Below are 17,612 nucleotides of genomic sequence, written 5' to 3'. Positions count from 1 at the left end.
CAGTATACATCGAACAGTGAAATCTAGTTTAAACTGTTTTGTTATAATTTTGACATGTTTCGTCAGTTTCCGGTGCTGACACATAGAGTTTGAAGTATGTGTTATGTTTATAATAGCATAAATATTTAGAGTATAAGAACGGATCTTAACAGTGCCGAGGACTTGCGAAACGAGCACACACGCACACATATATATATGTATAAACTCACACGTGTGTAAGTTTATATATACACACACTTAGGAACATGAGAATGGAGTAAAAGACGTACAGTGAAATTATTCACATTCTGTCTGTCCAGTTGTGTAACAATTCATAGCTGCCTATCTAGTTGTCAATACAGAGATGAATGCCATAAGTGTGGAAGTTCTTAATAATTGTATCTGACTGTACGACTTTCATTCTCAGAGCTAACTTCAGTCCAACAGGATAGAATGATGTCATCAACTAGGATCACTTCTATAATATGATGTCACCAACTAGGATCGTCTTCATAATATGATATCATCAACTAGGACCATTCTATAGTATGATATCATCAACTAGGATCATTCTGTAGTATGATATCATCAACTAAGATCGTCTCTATAATATTATGTCATCAATTAGGATTGTCACTCATTGGTATAGTTAAATATCCTTAATCCAGTAATTTTTTCCTGCAATCTAACATCTTTATTATGACAAAAAAGAAACAATAAAACAAAACCTAAAAGTTTAGATCACTGTACATGTATAGGAGAAAGGTTTTAGGTATAGCATCGTTACTGTGAGTTGATGTATGTATGTTTGGAATTAAGCACAAAGCTAGCTACACAATGTGCTCTGCCCACCACAGGTATCGAAATCCGGCTTCTAGCGGTATGACTCCGCAGACATACCGTTGGGCCACTGGAGGGCGCGATGATTTGAATCTCGTAAACTGCATTGACATAGACATCGGCATGTTATTTGTGTGTGTGTGGATGGGTTTAGTTTCTGAAATTAGTAGTAAAGAATGTAGGCCTAAATAAACCATGCGTCTGTAGCAGTTCAATACATGGTCCATTGTGAAAGTCTTCTCAGATTGAAGAAACACATTATTAATGGAAAAAGTTCGTAAATATAAAATACGTTTACCAGTACTGAGTTTTCTGTGACAAAAGTTTACTGGACGCTCGAAAGAGAAAGTTACACCCATCGTTCCTCTCCTTCTGTAATAGTTTAACGGACGTTCACAATGTTATTTGTTGTTAGTTTTGTAAGAAACGAGATATGTTTTGTTATACTTAACGAACCTCTACTATCGTTAATATCACACCATTAAATCAGTAAAACCTAAACATTCCGAAATATTCTGCATGATGTAGAATAGATGGTGAGGCTGTAGGTATCAGAAGACACGTGTACAGTAAGGCAATAGATATGTAAGACAGAAAGGCTTTTCGCGTGCATTGAAATAATAACATACGTATTTATTGTGGATAAAATTTACAGTTTTACGTGTACAGCAAGATTTACAGGCGTAAGTGTACCCTGCCATTTGTAAAGTACAAAAGGCGTTCGTGTGTAGTAAAATAATACAGTTTTACGAGTACAGCGATACGTGTATGGTAAAATATACAGGATACATAATCAGTAATACAGTACAGGTGTAGGTGTATAGGTAAACAGTACAATTGTACATGGATGTTTAATAACACAGTACATGAATACGTGTATATATATATATATATACAGTAATACATTTCATCTATAGATGTATGTACAGTAACACATCCATAAGCATATGTATAGTGATACAATAAATCTCTACGTGTATATAAAGCAATACAGTACATCTATTCCTGTATGTACACTCATACGTGTCTGTTCAGTAATACAGTACATCTGTATACATGTTCTATATGTATTTGTACAGTAATACAGTACAACTGTAAGTGTATGTACAGTACATCTATAATATTTGTTTAGTAGTATAGTACATTTTTATATGTTTGTCCAGTAATACAGTTCATCTAAACATTTATGCTGTGCATCTATAATTTTATTCATGTTTTTTAACATACATTACATACATGTTATTGAAAAATTAAACATACAGAAATAAAGATGTTCCTATGAAGGTGAATCAGCTTATGTGCTGAAAACTCTAATAACTGTAACAGTTTATCTTTATATATAGAGAGACATTAATTTAATAACTATAAATAAACAAAACACAAAAAAGACAAAATAGTTATCAGAAGTCAATCTTAAACATCATTTTGTATTAATATATATCTGAAATGAACATGGTATTGAACATAATACACAAACATATCCTGTAGTGTTATTTCAACATTGACACAAACAATCATTTACATACATAACAAAAAAATTAAATTAAAGTTAGTATTAATCTCATATTATTATCATTCAATTAATATTAATTAGATTGTCTTTGAACTCCAGTTAATAATCAGTCCTTTAATTTTGTTAAAATTCTATTATTGTATTTATATTTAATAAATATCTGGTTATTTGATTCACTATATTTTATACTTTACATAGTCTTGTTCCATAGTTATTATTGTAATTTAGAATTTCATAATATTAATTTTATAGTGTTCTAATATTATACTGATGAATTAGATTATAATAGGAATGTATATTTATTATATGTTTATAAAGTACAATTACATCAGATAACTGGTTTCTTATAATTTCATCTATTAGCGTAACATCTGTATTAAGTTTGTCATTTTATATTAAGTTTATCATCTTAAATATTATTTTTAACTATGTTTATTTTTTAAGTGAATGTTACTTGTTAAACAATATATTGTCAGTCTGTAACGTATAACAGATTCTGCAAAAGATACAACAAATTAGGTTTTATACTAATTGGTAAAATATTCTGTATCCTCCATAATTCTTGTGTAATAAGTCTTAATTTATTATAAATCATATTTGTGTACAGATTAACTAAAACATCATCAATAATTAGCCCTCAGCATTTATTAATATTAACATTTTTTATATACATACATTTACAATCAGAATACTGCTTAGTATCTACAAATAAATGTTTATATTTATTACTACATCTTTGCTCATGAATTTGTAAAAAAATTGTTTAATATAATATTCATATATTGTAAGTTAATTGTTATAATATTTTGTTTTATCCATATTAATATATAGTTAATTCATATTAAGCCAATATCTGAATTTGTTGATATCAACTTTTGAAATTTTTTTACCAACTCTTTACTCATTAAATGTATTATTAATATACAAATTAAATAGTAATGGACCCAAAACAGGATCTTGTGGAACAACAATATTTGTATTCATTGGATTCCCCCATTATTTTTCTAGTTCTTGTTAAAACAACTTTATAACTCAAATAATTCATGAACCACTTATGTAACTTTTCCCTTATACCCCTCATGTATAATTTATCTAGCAGTATTTTATGATTTAATGTATCAGAAACTCTACATAAATCAAGAAATAACACAAGTATCTTTTTATTTTTATCTAATTGTAAATTTACATTATATGGACAATTTTCTAATAGTAACGTGGTTTTATTTTAAATAAATCCATGTTTACATTTTTTGTAATATTATTTTTTTTATAATTAATGAGATCTTTCTTTTTCCTGACTCATAAGTAGTTTTTATCATTTATATTTTAAGTTCTTCAGGTATTTTTCCTTCTTTATAGATTATACTTAGTAAGCATGTTCAAGCTGTTACTAATACAGGGTGTTTGGAATGTCACTGTGTAGTTTTGTAATCATATACATATACATGTGCATAGTGACTTTCCGAACACCCTGTACAATGTATTCTAATTGCATATTGTCAATTCCATTTTTTGTTGTTGTTAATATCCATTAAATTTACGATATTAATAACTGTTTCTTCTGTTGTAGGAGGGAACTAAAGTGTATTGGTCTGTGAGATTACACTCTCAAGGTAATTATTATTATTATGGCTTCTTTTTAGAGTATTTATCTTATTTATAAATTCTCTATTAAAATTATGTGTTAAATCTGTGGTACATATATTTGTACTGATAAAAGTTTACTTTTCTTTTGTTCACCTGTCTGGTCATTAACATGTTTATTTATTAATTCATTAATACATTTCCAAGTTTCTCTTATTTTACCGAGAACCCAGAACATTTTGTTTCATACTAATTCTCTTTTGCCTTTGTTATGAAACATGTTACAGACTTTCTTTTTGCTTTGTAAATTGCTTCATTTGTTACATATAAATGCCATAATTTATTCTTTCCTTTTATTAACTCTTAAAATATTAAAATCTATCGAAGATTTATGTTGTGCTTTAATACTTTAACCTCAATTTAGTGTGTTTTTTTTTAATTTGATTTAACACACAAACCAATTTTTGTATATTATTCAGGAATTTTTTTATTATAAGAACTCTTTCCAATTATGGCTACTTATACAATTTATATCACTATTATTTTAATTTGATATATTTTCATAGTTTATCTTACTTTCTTTAAACTGCTTTTTAAATTATCCACAATCATCCTATGATCTGTAAGTTTTATATACACAGAATCTAAACACGATTTAACCAACTCTCCACTTTTCCATTCTAATCTTGTGTTAACATTTATATTTTGATGAAATCCACTGAAATGTAACACGTTTTGATAGTTACTCATCACATCACTATTTTCTTTATTTTTCCTTAAATACTGATATTCATATCATCAATATATACTGTATGTTCACAGTTTTTAAAAGTCATTTAGCAGCTTTTCTAAACCCAAAATATGAAGATTAGAATTGTAATTTGGGGATCTGTAACTTGGAAGTAATAAAACTTATAATCATGTTAATTAGTACAGTACATATATACAGTAATACATTACGTCATTTTGTGTATGTACAGTAACACAGAACACCTATGCATGCAGGTTTAGTGATGCAGTATATCTATACGTGTTTGTGCAGTGGTACGTATATGTGCGGTAATACATTACTTCTAAATGTATATGTTCAGTAGTACAGTGTAGCTGTATGTATATACACAGTGAGACAGTACATTTATATGTGTATGCACAGTAATACAGTACACCTATACGTCTATGTTCAGGAATACAGTACAGAGGTACTTGTTTTGTAAGATGATTTAGTTTGTGTCTAAGGTACTGGTATAGATAGATACGTCTTCTTACTAGTGGTTCTATCGGGAGATATTGGTTATGAAACGAATTAGCGAAATTGTGGTAAAGTCACGTGACTCGTGCTTGAAGCAACACTTCGAGATAACAGTCCTTGTCATGGTTTGACTATCTCATTTTATGATAAGCTAACTTTCATTTTTTTTTCGTGCCGAACCAGTCACGATTTTCTGCGCTTTAAGCGAGTTTTAAAAGTTTCAGACTCCCGGAAAGAAGAATAGCGCACGTGAGTGATTTTCAAACTTAACAAAGAACTTGACTCATCATAAGATGAAAAGAATTTCCTCTGATGTCGTGGACTTTGGCTGAGATAATCTTACTATTTTCAGCTTATTCTCTAAGTACTTCAATAATTATCCTTGAACGTGGAACGAAACAGTGAGAAAATTCTCCATAACAGGGATTAGATTAAAATAGTTACATAAGAATTATATAGGTTAATGGAATAGTTTTTGTGATCCTTACCCTGCCATGTTCTCCCCCAAAACTACTTAATTTGATGTAATGATGAGGCAAAATTGCTGCTGCCACTTTGAACACGGATTCTGGAATTCTGGCATTTGCTTAAACGTTCCATAAGAGGAAAGCGTTATTTTTTGTATTCCTGTTTTTGTCAGAAGTTATTTTGGGGCTCATCAGTCATCTAGAAAATAACAAACAAACGCCTGTAACACACCAGAAGATAATTTGTAACTACCAGATAAAAATATAAATAAAACTAATATTTATTTTGGTATTTATTGATTATTTATTCACGTGCTTTATGTCTTTTTATAATGTTTCTCCGAAGGGTCAGCGCTAAGTTCATAAATTTATAATGTTGAGATTTTGGATTCCATCCTACGCACTGGACAGAGCACAAATGCCTGACGTGTAGTACGACTTAAAAAATAAACACAGACAAAACTTTCTGTTTTCAAAGAGGAAGTTCATACAGAATCATGACATATCACATACCGGAAGAAATATTGACCAGAATCATGACATACCATCACTTATTGAAAGTAATATTGACCAGAATCATGGCATACTATCACTTACTAGGTATTGGACCGAACCAGAATCTATTTACCGGTATTCACGCTTGAACAGTTAGAACTTATCACTAATAGGAAATAATGTGGACCAGAATTACAAAGTACCAGATTCGGAAGTGATGTTAAACACAGTCAAATATATATCGGATGTAATGTATAATAGAGCTAGAAAAAACCCAACACCAACCAGAAGTAATGTTAAACTTGTTGAAAATATTACTGTAAGTGTTGTTAAACTAATCAAGAGAATATTTCTTAGGAAAACGAACTGTAACTAACTTTATAACCTATGTGTTACACTTGTACACATTGTTTAAAATGAAAAATACCGGACGTTTACAGATGTAATGTTATTCTTTGGGTTCAGAACTTTACAGTGACGATGTTACTTTTCTGGTTCATTACATATGCTTCAGAATGGTAATGTTTGTTTACATCACAATAAGCGATCTTGTTGTATTTCCTGTTACATTACAGGAAGTATTGATCTGTGATCATATTCTTACATACAGACAGTTTACAGTGGAAATGTTCATCTTTCCTTTTCTGTTTCATCATAAGAAGAAGCTTATAGTTACTGTTTTTCTGCTTCCATGAAGAATATTTATTAGTGTAATTTGTTCTTCTGGTTCAGTCAAACTGGAAAAAAGTGTTGTTTGTTTTAAAAAAGATCGCTTGGTCTGAATGACGTGAACGTGTAAATTGGAGAGATTTAGTGTTTTTAAAATTACCATATTTGGAGTTTTTAGTGTGTTTTTTTAAGTGTAAGATTTAAAGGGTTTTAGGATTGATTAAAATCTAAAATTTAGGATGATTTGGTGCTGATTTATGTGTAATATTCGGACTGTTTTAGTGATGATTGAAGCGTAAGACTTAAATAGTTTTTACCTATGATTGAATTAAAAGATTAGGTAGTTGTGTGGTTGACTGAAGTGTAAGGCTTACAAAGTTTTAGGACTGACAAAATATTGCAAGATTTAGAGCTTTTATATTTGTTTGAAGTGTACGATTTAGAAAATTTTTAGGGTTGACTGAAGTATAAGATTTAGGTATTTTAGTTTTGTTCACTTTTTGTAGTTTATTTTGTATTTATTTTCTGTTTGATCCACGCTGAGCGGAATTCACTGTTCCATCAGATGATTTTGTTTTGTTCCCAACTCGTTCGATCTAAGGTATTGATTTACTTCCAGCGATTTCGTCTTGATGTTATATGTCTGTCGATGAAACTGTTATGCCCAGTACAATGTTTCTTATTATTCTTTAAGTATTTCCTCAGCAAACACAGTGAAGTAGATGTAAATATATTAGATTATTAAGATAATTTAGAGATTTATGCATTTATTGCATAACTGAAGGAGTCAAGATTGTTTGGTCAGCAACTGAGCTGAAGAGATGCCGCTCATTTAATATTTGACTCAATGAAGTGAGGCAAATTATTCAAAAATAATAACTTAATAAATGTACTTAAAACGTGTCTGACGAATACTGAAAATGGAAGGGAGAAAGTACAACAGAAACATTATTAATGTCAGGACATTCAGAATATGATCCTAAGAACTGTTCGTTAATTCAGTATTTCTCGAAAAGTCCTTTATTACGAGCTCGATCGTAGGATTAAACGCTATTTATCCAGTAGAGGATTTTCACTTTAACTGCTTATCTAACATGAAAATTCGTTTCTTCACACATTACCTAAAGAGAATACAGAATGGTTTGTTTGATTTTTGTCCTGTAAAAGCTAGGTCACTCATTCATAAGAAACCCCATTGAAGTAAAAATATATTATAAAGACGGCTGATATATTTAGAATACATTTCTGCCAGAGATGTTTTAGTGTTTTGTTTCTAATGTAGGGTGTCAGTGCCATCTATGATTTCGCTCTCTATTGAAACAATTACAAAAATTAGCACACGTAGGACATAAAAGTGTTCTGATCGAATATTTACTTTCATCACTTTTTGTAAAGAATCACTATGAAAATATTGTTTCTAGCTTTTTTTTTTCGTTTATAAATACTCACGTTAATTGTTCGGGCTAGCTTTGTATAGAAATGCTTTCTTGACCTAGATTCAAAGGATATTGTAATGTGTTTTCCTGTCTTTAATGTGACATGTCTTTGATTAAAAAAAATTAATCTTGTGCATTTCTGACTATAAAACGTCTTGTTATAGGTTCAAGTGATATATTCATGTATTCATTTTTTTAAGTTTTAGACTCTAAGGACATGTGTTTATGAAATACTTACATTTTTTTTGTTGGTTTGTCTAAGAGAAGTTGTGTTATATCAGTCACCGAGTAGAAACTATAGTATATGTAAATTAAACCAATGTTATGGTACTGTGACGTAATAGGGCCTTGTGAAATTGAAAAATGTATGAAGAGTGAGTTACTGGTTTACCGCCAGTAATTTGGTTCGCTTCATTTTACACTATACATAACAAGTGAAATAAATATTGATTGATGATTGAAGCCAAAACCAACTTTCTTTAGTAGTTTATTTCGACCAGGGTTTTTAGTCACTAGACATTACTGGGTCAGTAGTTTATTTCACTCAGGACTACATGCTATCCGACATTTCTGATTTAGTAGCTTACTTCACCCAGAACCACTTGTTATCTGACATTTCTGGATTAGTAGTTTATTTCACTGAAGAATACTTACTGTCATACGTTTCTGGTTTGGTAGTGTACTTTACCCAGGATAAATAGCTCTTGAACTTTTCTGGTGTAATAGTTTATTTCACCCAGAACTACTCGCTATCAGAAATCTCTGATTTGGTAGTTTACTTCCCACAGGATTACTAGGTATCAGACACTTCTGGTTTTGTAGCTCATTTCGCCCACAACTACTATCTAAAAGATATTTCTGGTTTTAGTAGTTTATTTCACTTAGGATTATGCTCTATCAGATATTTTTGTTTTAGTAGTTTATTTCACCCTGGACTAATAGCTGCAGATATTTGTGGTTTATTAGTTTACGTCACACAGAAATTTCTGGTTTGGTAGTTTACAGAGAATTAATAACGATCAGATATTTCTGATTTTGTAGTTCATTTCACTCAACATTACTCACTATCAGTTATTTTTGATTTAGAAATTTACTTTACTCAGGACTACTCGCTATCAGACATTTCTGTGTTAGTAATATATTTATCTTAGGACGTATCGATGTCAAAGATTTCTGGTTTAATTATTTACTTCACCCAGAATTACTAGTTATTATATATTTATGGTTCAGTAGTTTATTTCACTTTGGACTCTTAGCTACATATATTTCTGATTTGCAGTTTTACTTCATACAGGATTACTAGCTGTCAGTCATTTTTCGTTTGGTACTATATTTCATCCAGAATTACTAGCTATCAGACATCTGTAGTTTGGTAGTTTATTTCACCCAGGGATACTTCCTCTCGGATATTTCTGGTTTAATAGTTTATTTTACTCATTACTACTAGCTATCAGACATTTTTGGTTTGTTAGTTTAATTTACAGAGGTATCAGACTTTTCTGGACATAGTATATTTCATCCAGAGTTTCTAACTATCAGACACTTTTGGTTTGGTAGTTCCTTTCGCCCAGGAATACTAGCTATCAGACATTTCTGGTTTAGTACTTTATTTCACTCAGGAATGCGGGTATGATGCATTTCTGGTTTGGTAGGTTATTTTGACCCAGGTCTATTATCCATCAGACATTTGTGATTTGGTAGTTTCACTTATGACTACTAGCTGTGAAATATTTTTTGTTTAGTAGTTTATTTAACTCAAGACTGCTTGCTATCAGATGATTCTCGTTTAGTATTTTATCCACATTGGTTTACTCGCTATCAGATATTTCTAGTTTAGCAGTTTATTTCTTCCAGTAGTGCTTGCTATCAAACATTTCTCATATGAAGATATACCAATAAGAGTAAAACCATTTGGTTTTTATCCTTCTGTTAACTATAAGCGTTGTACTGTATGATTACAACAAGTAATCCTCGCTGACTGAAATAAACTAATTAACAACAATATGAACTATAAGACAGTCTAGGTTCAAAATGCTGTTTTTTTGAAACCCCATCAGTAAGATTCGTTGTTTTTGTATGTGTGAAATCGAGTTAGTATTATTGAACTTTAAAATAATATCTTACTCAGACATTATATAAAGCTTAAAGAAATACTGTACACTTCTTTTTAATTTGGAATAAATTCTGCCATTTTTAAGTTCAAGATATACTCCAAAATTCTCTGATTAGAAGATATTCAAAGTCAATCCAAACTTCTTTACTGATTATAGACATTATACCATTTCAGTCTTCAAGAGATTGTCTTAATTTTTTCTCAGATTAGAAGTTATTCTAGAATTTTAGGTTTCAAGAAATACTCCAGACTTTTTGTATATATCAAACGATATCCCATCACTCTGAGCTTCAGGAACTCTAGCTATTCCATTGTAGGCAGAACAGATATGTTCCTGGTATTCAGATAATACTGATCCTGAGGATAGTATTTTCTCTGGAATGGAGATGTTGACGTTTTATTGCTGTTTATGTTTGTTAACTCACTGTGTAACTAACTACCAGGAGGAAATCCCATGTTACCTGACTTCTAGCTGTACTTACATAAAAGAAATATCTTGTTTCTACATCCTAACTATGGTTACATACACAAGAGACTGGTCTGACCCCTAGTTGTAATTATGTAAAAGAAATATCCTATATCTACATTCCAACTATGGTCATATACTCAAGAGACTGGTTTAACTCCTAGCTGCAGTTATATAAAAGAAATAACCTGTTTCTACATTCTAACTATGGTTATATAAACAGGAGATTGGTTTGACTCCTAGCTATAGTTATGTGAAAGAAATACCCTGTTTCTACATTCCAAGTATGGATATATACACAAGAGACTGGTTTGTCTCTTAACTGTAGTTACTAGAAATAAATAAATATATATATATATCGATTCCCAACGATGGTTACCGGAGAAAAATGCTTTCTTTTACTTCTCTGTAGTATTTTTTTTAATTTCAGATTTTGTAAGGATAAAACTTTAGGATCATGATTTTAGATTATTCTTTTTTTATTTACTCCAAGAAAAGAGAATGTTTACAATTTTTCTTTTTATAATTACGGATAGAATAACTTATTCGTGATAAATCACTCTTACAGATGTACTGGTTCTGTAACAAAGATATATTTAGTTTTCTTATAATCCTTTCTTGTGTTTAGATGGGGTGTGTGTGTTGTTTTTTTCTTTTAGCAAAGCCACAACGGGCTATCTGCTGAGCCCACCGAGGGGAATCGAACCCCTAATTTTAGCGTTGTACATCCGTAGACTTACCGCTGTACTAGCGGGGGGCCTGTTTAGATGAGACTAGATCTGGAGGCTAGCGTGCTTCACTGTGGATTGGAAGCCAAAGTTTCGAACTGCAATATCTGAACACGCTTCGAATTTTGAGCAGTACGCGTAGGATAAAAGTGACAGTTATTCCTCTATTTTGATTTACAGTAGCCGTGTAGGCGGCAGGCGCACCTGATTGTTTTCTCATGTGCTAATCAGGTTGAAAATGCCATTACTAATATTTGGTGGTCGTTAAAGTTCATTTTCTTTGCTGACACTTTGAGAATTTATAAATCAGAAACTATCAGGGTTTTGGTTTCAGTTGAAGCTGTACATTTCAAACAACTCTTTGGTAGGATTGAAGAAGTAATTATTCTAGTATTTATTTAACTTCCACTAAGTTTCAAACGTTTCTTATGTATCAAAAATGCATTTTATTCTGAAACCTTAGTCTAAATGTTCTATAGAAAACCTCAAGGTTACTCATGAACAATCACGTTCACAGAAAAAAAATTGTTACATTTTTGATTCAGTTTTATAGTTCATATATTTATGGGTCCCCACTCATCTTGGACGTCTAGTGTTAAATATCGAACTGGAGTGCACTATTTTAACAAGTTTTACCTGTTTGCTTTAATCACAGGTTTTGACTTTTCTCAATGTTTAGTGTGTATCTTTATTTCAAACTAAATGGTTTAAATAAATAAATCTCAATTAATTAATAATAAAGGTAGAGAATAACTAGTAACGCCAGTGCTAGGTTCATCGTGATGAGTAAAATATTTCAAATCGTCATTTAAAGAAAATTCGAACATTAGAGGGTGAAGGTGAAGCATGCACGAGCATGTAGCTTCTGACGTCAAGAACTGTGTGTAGATCAATCCTGATATAAAGAAAACATTATTCAGTTAACCAGAAAGTCTAGTCTACCAATTTAGAGACACAAGGTTCAGGTATACCCATTTGTAAAATAGAACTGCTCAGCAGAGGGAAATGGAAGGAGTCAACAATGCCCTCCCCTCAACTGAACACCAGTACGAACAATTACTGTTACAGCTGAAAGTACACTTTGTGTTCCGCAACTTATTGTGACTTTAACCATGAACTACCTAACCCTCATCTCGACACGCTAACCTCCAGATCACTTTTGGACTTATCTTTGGCAAGAGCAACACATCTATTTTACCAGAAGTGTTACATAATTCCCACATGAGATGTGGATACTTTTGGGTTATAAGGAAGATTATATCACCCACACGACAGTAAATATGGATCCTTCTGGGTTGTAAGGAAGATCATAATAATCTATATGAGAGTAAACGTGAATACTTTTGGGTTGTAAGGAAGATTATATATAACCCACATAACACTAAATGTGGATCCTTCTGGGTTGTAAGGAAGATTATATATAACCCACATAACAATAAATGTGGATCCTTCTGGGTTGTAAGGAAGATTATATATAGCCCACATAACAGTAAATGTGGATCCTTCTGGGTTGTAAGGAAGATTATATATAACCCACATAACAGTAAATGTGGATCCTTCTGGGTTGTAAGGAAGATTATATATAACCCACATAACAGTAAATGTGGATCCTTCTGGGTTGTAAGGAAGATTATAAAAGTCCACATGACAGTAAGTGTGGTCTTTACTGAGTTACATGAAATATTATAATAACCCACATGACAGTAAACGTGGATCATACTTGGTTGTCAGAAAAATTATAATGATCCACATGACAGTAAACGTGGATACTTTTGGGTTGTAAGGAAGATTATATGACCCACATGACAGTAAATGTGGATTCTATTGTGTTATAGAAATAATATGTAATCCACATGATACAAAATGTAGATAATATTCCGCCTAAAACGAAAAAAAAGTTTTATATCCGAAATAGTAGTGACCAAACATCGTATTCAGTTTCAAAATAATCATATCCCACATATGATAAATAATCCCACATCTCAGGGGGAGAACAGGTACCTCTTCTCCAAGAGGGAAAGTAGCAACTACTTGTCCCCTTCCCCCATAAATTTCGATGAACTTAAGATTTTGCAGTTTCAATTGAGTGTTTGTTTGTATACAGAGTAATCCATTACTATTTATACAGTTATAGGCTGAAATGAACTGAAAAGCTAGAGACAAAAGAAGAAAAAGATACAAGATAAGGAACTTACAGTAAAATTCACGTAACTTGATAATTTTAATGTAAATTTTCATGTTAGTTATGATTGTGCTTTTCCCCGATTTAAACCATACTCCAGCTCTGACTGCATAAAAGTAGGCCTCAGTTATTGTAATTTTAAACGCTTTCCTGGAGAGCATGCCGTTGAAATAGTTTGTTTCCGTCTGACTTTGACAACCACAATTCTGATAGTTCAATTTTGTCTTCAATTTTGCCAACTTCATAATTAAAGCTATGTCACACTCGTGCCAGTGAAATTAGACTTTTTTTCAGTTATAAGAAAGGCTATATAATACTTATGCCAGTGAAAGTAGACTGTAAGGTTATATAACCACAAATATTCAGTTATGGTAAACGTTATATAACGTAAATGCCGGTTAAAGTAGACTATACTCGATTAGAGGAAAAGTTACATAACACACATATGTCAGTGAAAGTAGGGCGTAATTGGTTATAAAAAATTTGATGTAAGCAAATGCAGTGAAAATATGCTGTATTCTGTCGTAGTAAAGGTTGTATAACACACGTCAGTGAAAGTAGACTATATTTGGTTATAAGAAAGATTATATAACAAACATTAGTTAAAATAAACTGTTTTCGGTTATGACAAAGGTTATTTACGAAATGCATTGAAAGTAGACAGTATTTGGTTATAATAAAAGTTATATACCACTCATGTTAGTAAAATTAGACTAATTGGTTATAATAAAAGTTATATCACACTCATGTTAGTAAAAGTAGACTGTAATTGGTTATAATAAAAGTTATATAACACTCATGTTAGTAAAAGTAGACTGTAATCGGTTATAAGAAAGATAATACAAAATTCAATACTGTAAACGTAAATCGTGTTCGGATATATGACACACACGAAAGGAAAGGTATCGATTATTCATTTTCAAGAAATGGCTGTTGAGCGATATTAAACTATTAATTTTTATATTGAATATCGTACATTATTTACTGCTATGTAATCAGTATTTCTTTATATACACTTTATTGGTACGTTTAGTGAGGCCAACATGCACTATTAATAAAGGAGATATTCAATGAATGATTCGGGGGAAAAACTGAAAGAAATCATTATATTAAAATACGATAAAGAACAAAAACTTCCATTTTTTGCTACGGAGGCTCAAATGTCTTAAACAGTGCGAAAGCTGTAGTGCGCAGAAAAAACATAGAAGAATATTGGCCAACTTAATGGACTCTGACGTTTCACGCAACTCAACTCTGTGTTAGATGAAGAAAAATACAAGAACAGTTTACGTTTCGGGCTTGCATGGTGAACATTTATTTTTCTAATGACATACGGTTGTGGTCCATGCAATATTTTTCTCGACGTTCCCACGGAAGTATGGCTACGTAAAAGAAATAAAAAATGGAATTCCGTATTTCTGTGCCAAGCTGGGCGTGTTTGAGCATCAAAGGTGAACTGTTTTTTTTTTTTTACTTTTACAGTTACTGGGCACCTTCTTAAAGTGATATTTAATCATCAAATCAGGGTCTAGAAGTAGGGTAAGCAAAAAACTTCAATATTATTTATAGAGTAATTGTAATAGTGTGAACGGTAAACAATTGAATTAAAATATAACTTTAAGAACAATTGTTTCTATTGTAAAAGCTTGGGAGAACTGGTAATCACACAGCGAGTGTAAACACCCACCCTGCAAGTAAACAACCTAAAATATGTATGTCCAAGAACTGCTTTCCGTGTGTGTTTGTACACAAATTTAATTATTTTTCAAAATCTTAGTTTACTATCATCATATCAAAAGTGGTTGCTTTTTTATATTCCTATCTTTGAAGTATATTAATGAAAACGTAATTAACTTGTCTTTGTAGGACACCCGCGTTTTGAATTATACTGCTTTCATATACTGAGAAGAGAAAACATACCTTCTCTTTCGGAAGGTGGAATAAAAACGATTAATGTGTCCGATTAATTATTCTTGTTTTCTAACAAGTAATTATAAAACACAGCCAACAGATATATATAAAGAGATTGAGAACTATTTAAAAAATGATTAGCAGCCGTACCACGTCGTCATAGTATACCACCCCGTGGCCGTTCGTCTTCTGTGTGTTCACCATGCATCTTGACAGTAGCCATGCCGCGTAGTTGGCGTTAGAAATGGATTTATCTTCAAATGGTTTTTCTCAAAACAGACCACTCCTCCCTTCATGCATGCTATAACTCGTCTATTGAACAGGTACAGCGTTTATCTAAGGCCCGTTTATTGCATTGAAATACACAGGTAATTTGGATCGACATGTCTTCATATGGAACAGCATAAATACCAGTATTATTCTCCATTTGCTTGAGGTATGCGAAGGTCAAATAAGAGATAGCATTGGAAGCCTTGTCTTGGTAAACCCACAGAATTTAGGCTTTATTTCAAACAGAGATATACTTCTTAATTTTGTTGCTTAGACAAGTAAACGGTTTTTGCCACAAACCTTTGTGGTCGCGAATTCTCAACTGTTACAAATGTTGAGATACGACTTGTTATAAGTCTCTTTTATTGTTGTCCTGGCACCTCAAGTTGATTCATGTTTCTTTATTTTCTAACGCTATTAAGTGGAAGGGATATTCTCATCTTGAAATTTCTAATTGCCTGATCTGAGCACATCTTTACGAGTTGAGTTAATAAATATTTTTCGGTGGCATCACAGTAGCTACGAATCGTCAAACAACGTATAAATATAGTTCTGATATATCTGTTTCACTTTAACCTTACATCACTTGAGTGTATTGACTAAGTAGTTTATGTACACATTAAAACTTGCTTCAATATAACATACTTAATTCTGTATGTGCCTGTGGATTAAGGTTAAGCACGTTGATATAACTGAGCTTTATTAATATAGAATGCAAAATATAATAGTAGTAGCGAAATATAACTTTAACAACACAAATATATTGGTATTAAAATATATTCAAACGAACTTAATGTTCAAAGAAGGACTTACATATTTTACTGTTTCCATAACCATTATTGATGCTGCTTGTACATTTTTTGGACAAAGCCCAATTAGAATTATATACTTACATAAATATTTTTATATGTTCTCTTAAACTGAGGTCCCGTATGTGTTCCAGTATGACGAGACCTCCGTTTTTTAAATACTTAGTTCTTTGTTCAATGACAACTCTGTTAAGATTTTGGAAACTTTTCATTCGATTAGGCGATCTATGCACGTGGCTATAGGCGTGTTTTAATTCTCAGGTGCTGTTTCCAACACGCCGACTTCAACAAGTCGGACAACTATACGATAAATAAACTAGATGTACTTCCGTAGAGTTTCCGAAAGTGCAACGTTGAAAGAGCAAATAAAACCAAAATGAAGAGTTACAAATATTCCTATTTCTTACTTTTAAAATACATATGTCATGCTGTGAAGTAGCCTGAAGAGTGCATAATTATTCTCGTGATTCATTGCATGCGCACATTTTACAGATGTAACGACAGTACAAGTTGCAACGCTCAGCGTCTCTTATGTGATGTCATTTTTAATGTTTGCTTACTGAGTGACAGACAACACACTACTGAATATTGGTGCATGTGTTTAAAACAGCTGACTTTTCAACGATAAGAGTTGGAAGAATCTTTTGGCCAACTAACCTTTCAGTTTATTCCTCGTGCTAGTGTTCATAAAAAGGTGTAGTGTAGTATTAGATAGTTTTAAGGTTATAATAATAGCTTGTTTTGTAGGACAGATTAATGGTTGTGTTCACGTTCTTAGCAATGAAATTATCGACGTAAGCATATTTACTTGGTATACTTTTAATATTTGATATTATAACAGTTTATAAGGGATAGCTAACCCCCAGTGGCACAGTGGTTTGACTGCTGTGCCACATAACGC

The 17,612-nt window shown here is 31.7% G+C and overlaps 1 protein-coding gene across 1 annotated transcript in view; it reads left to right on the top strand.

The window, feature by feature from the left end:
• LOC143255479 (uncharacterized) overlaps positions 1-17,612 on the top strand; it is a 221,087-nt gene that overhangs the window by 75,147 nt on the left and 128,328 nt on the right. The window contains exon 2 of the mRNA XM_076511206.1: positions 3,903-3,945. The gene's annotated coding sequence lies outside the window, so the exon portion shown is untranslated. The remainder of the gene's footprint in view (positions 1-3,902; positions 3,946-17,612) is intronic.

Source organism: Tachypleus tridentatus, chromosome 7, assembly GCF_004210375.1.
Source record: "Tachypleus tridentatus isolate NWPU-2018 chromosome 7, ASM421037v1, whole genome shotgun sequence".
NCBI lineage: Eukaryota > Metazoa > Arthropoda > Merostomata > Xiphosura > Limulidae > Tachypleus > Tachypleus tridentatus.
This window is presented reverse-complemented; position numbering and strand designations above follow the sequence as displayed.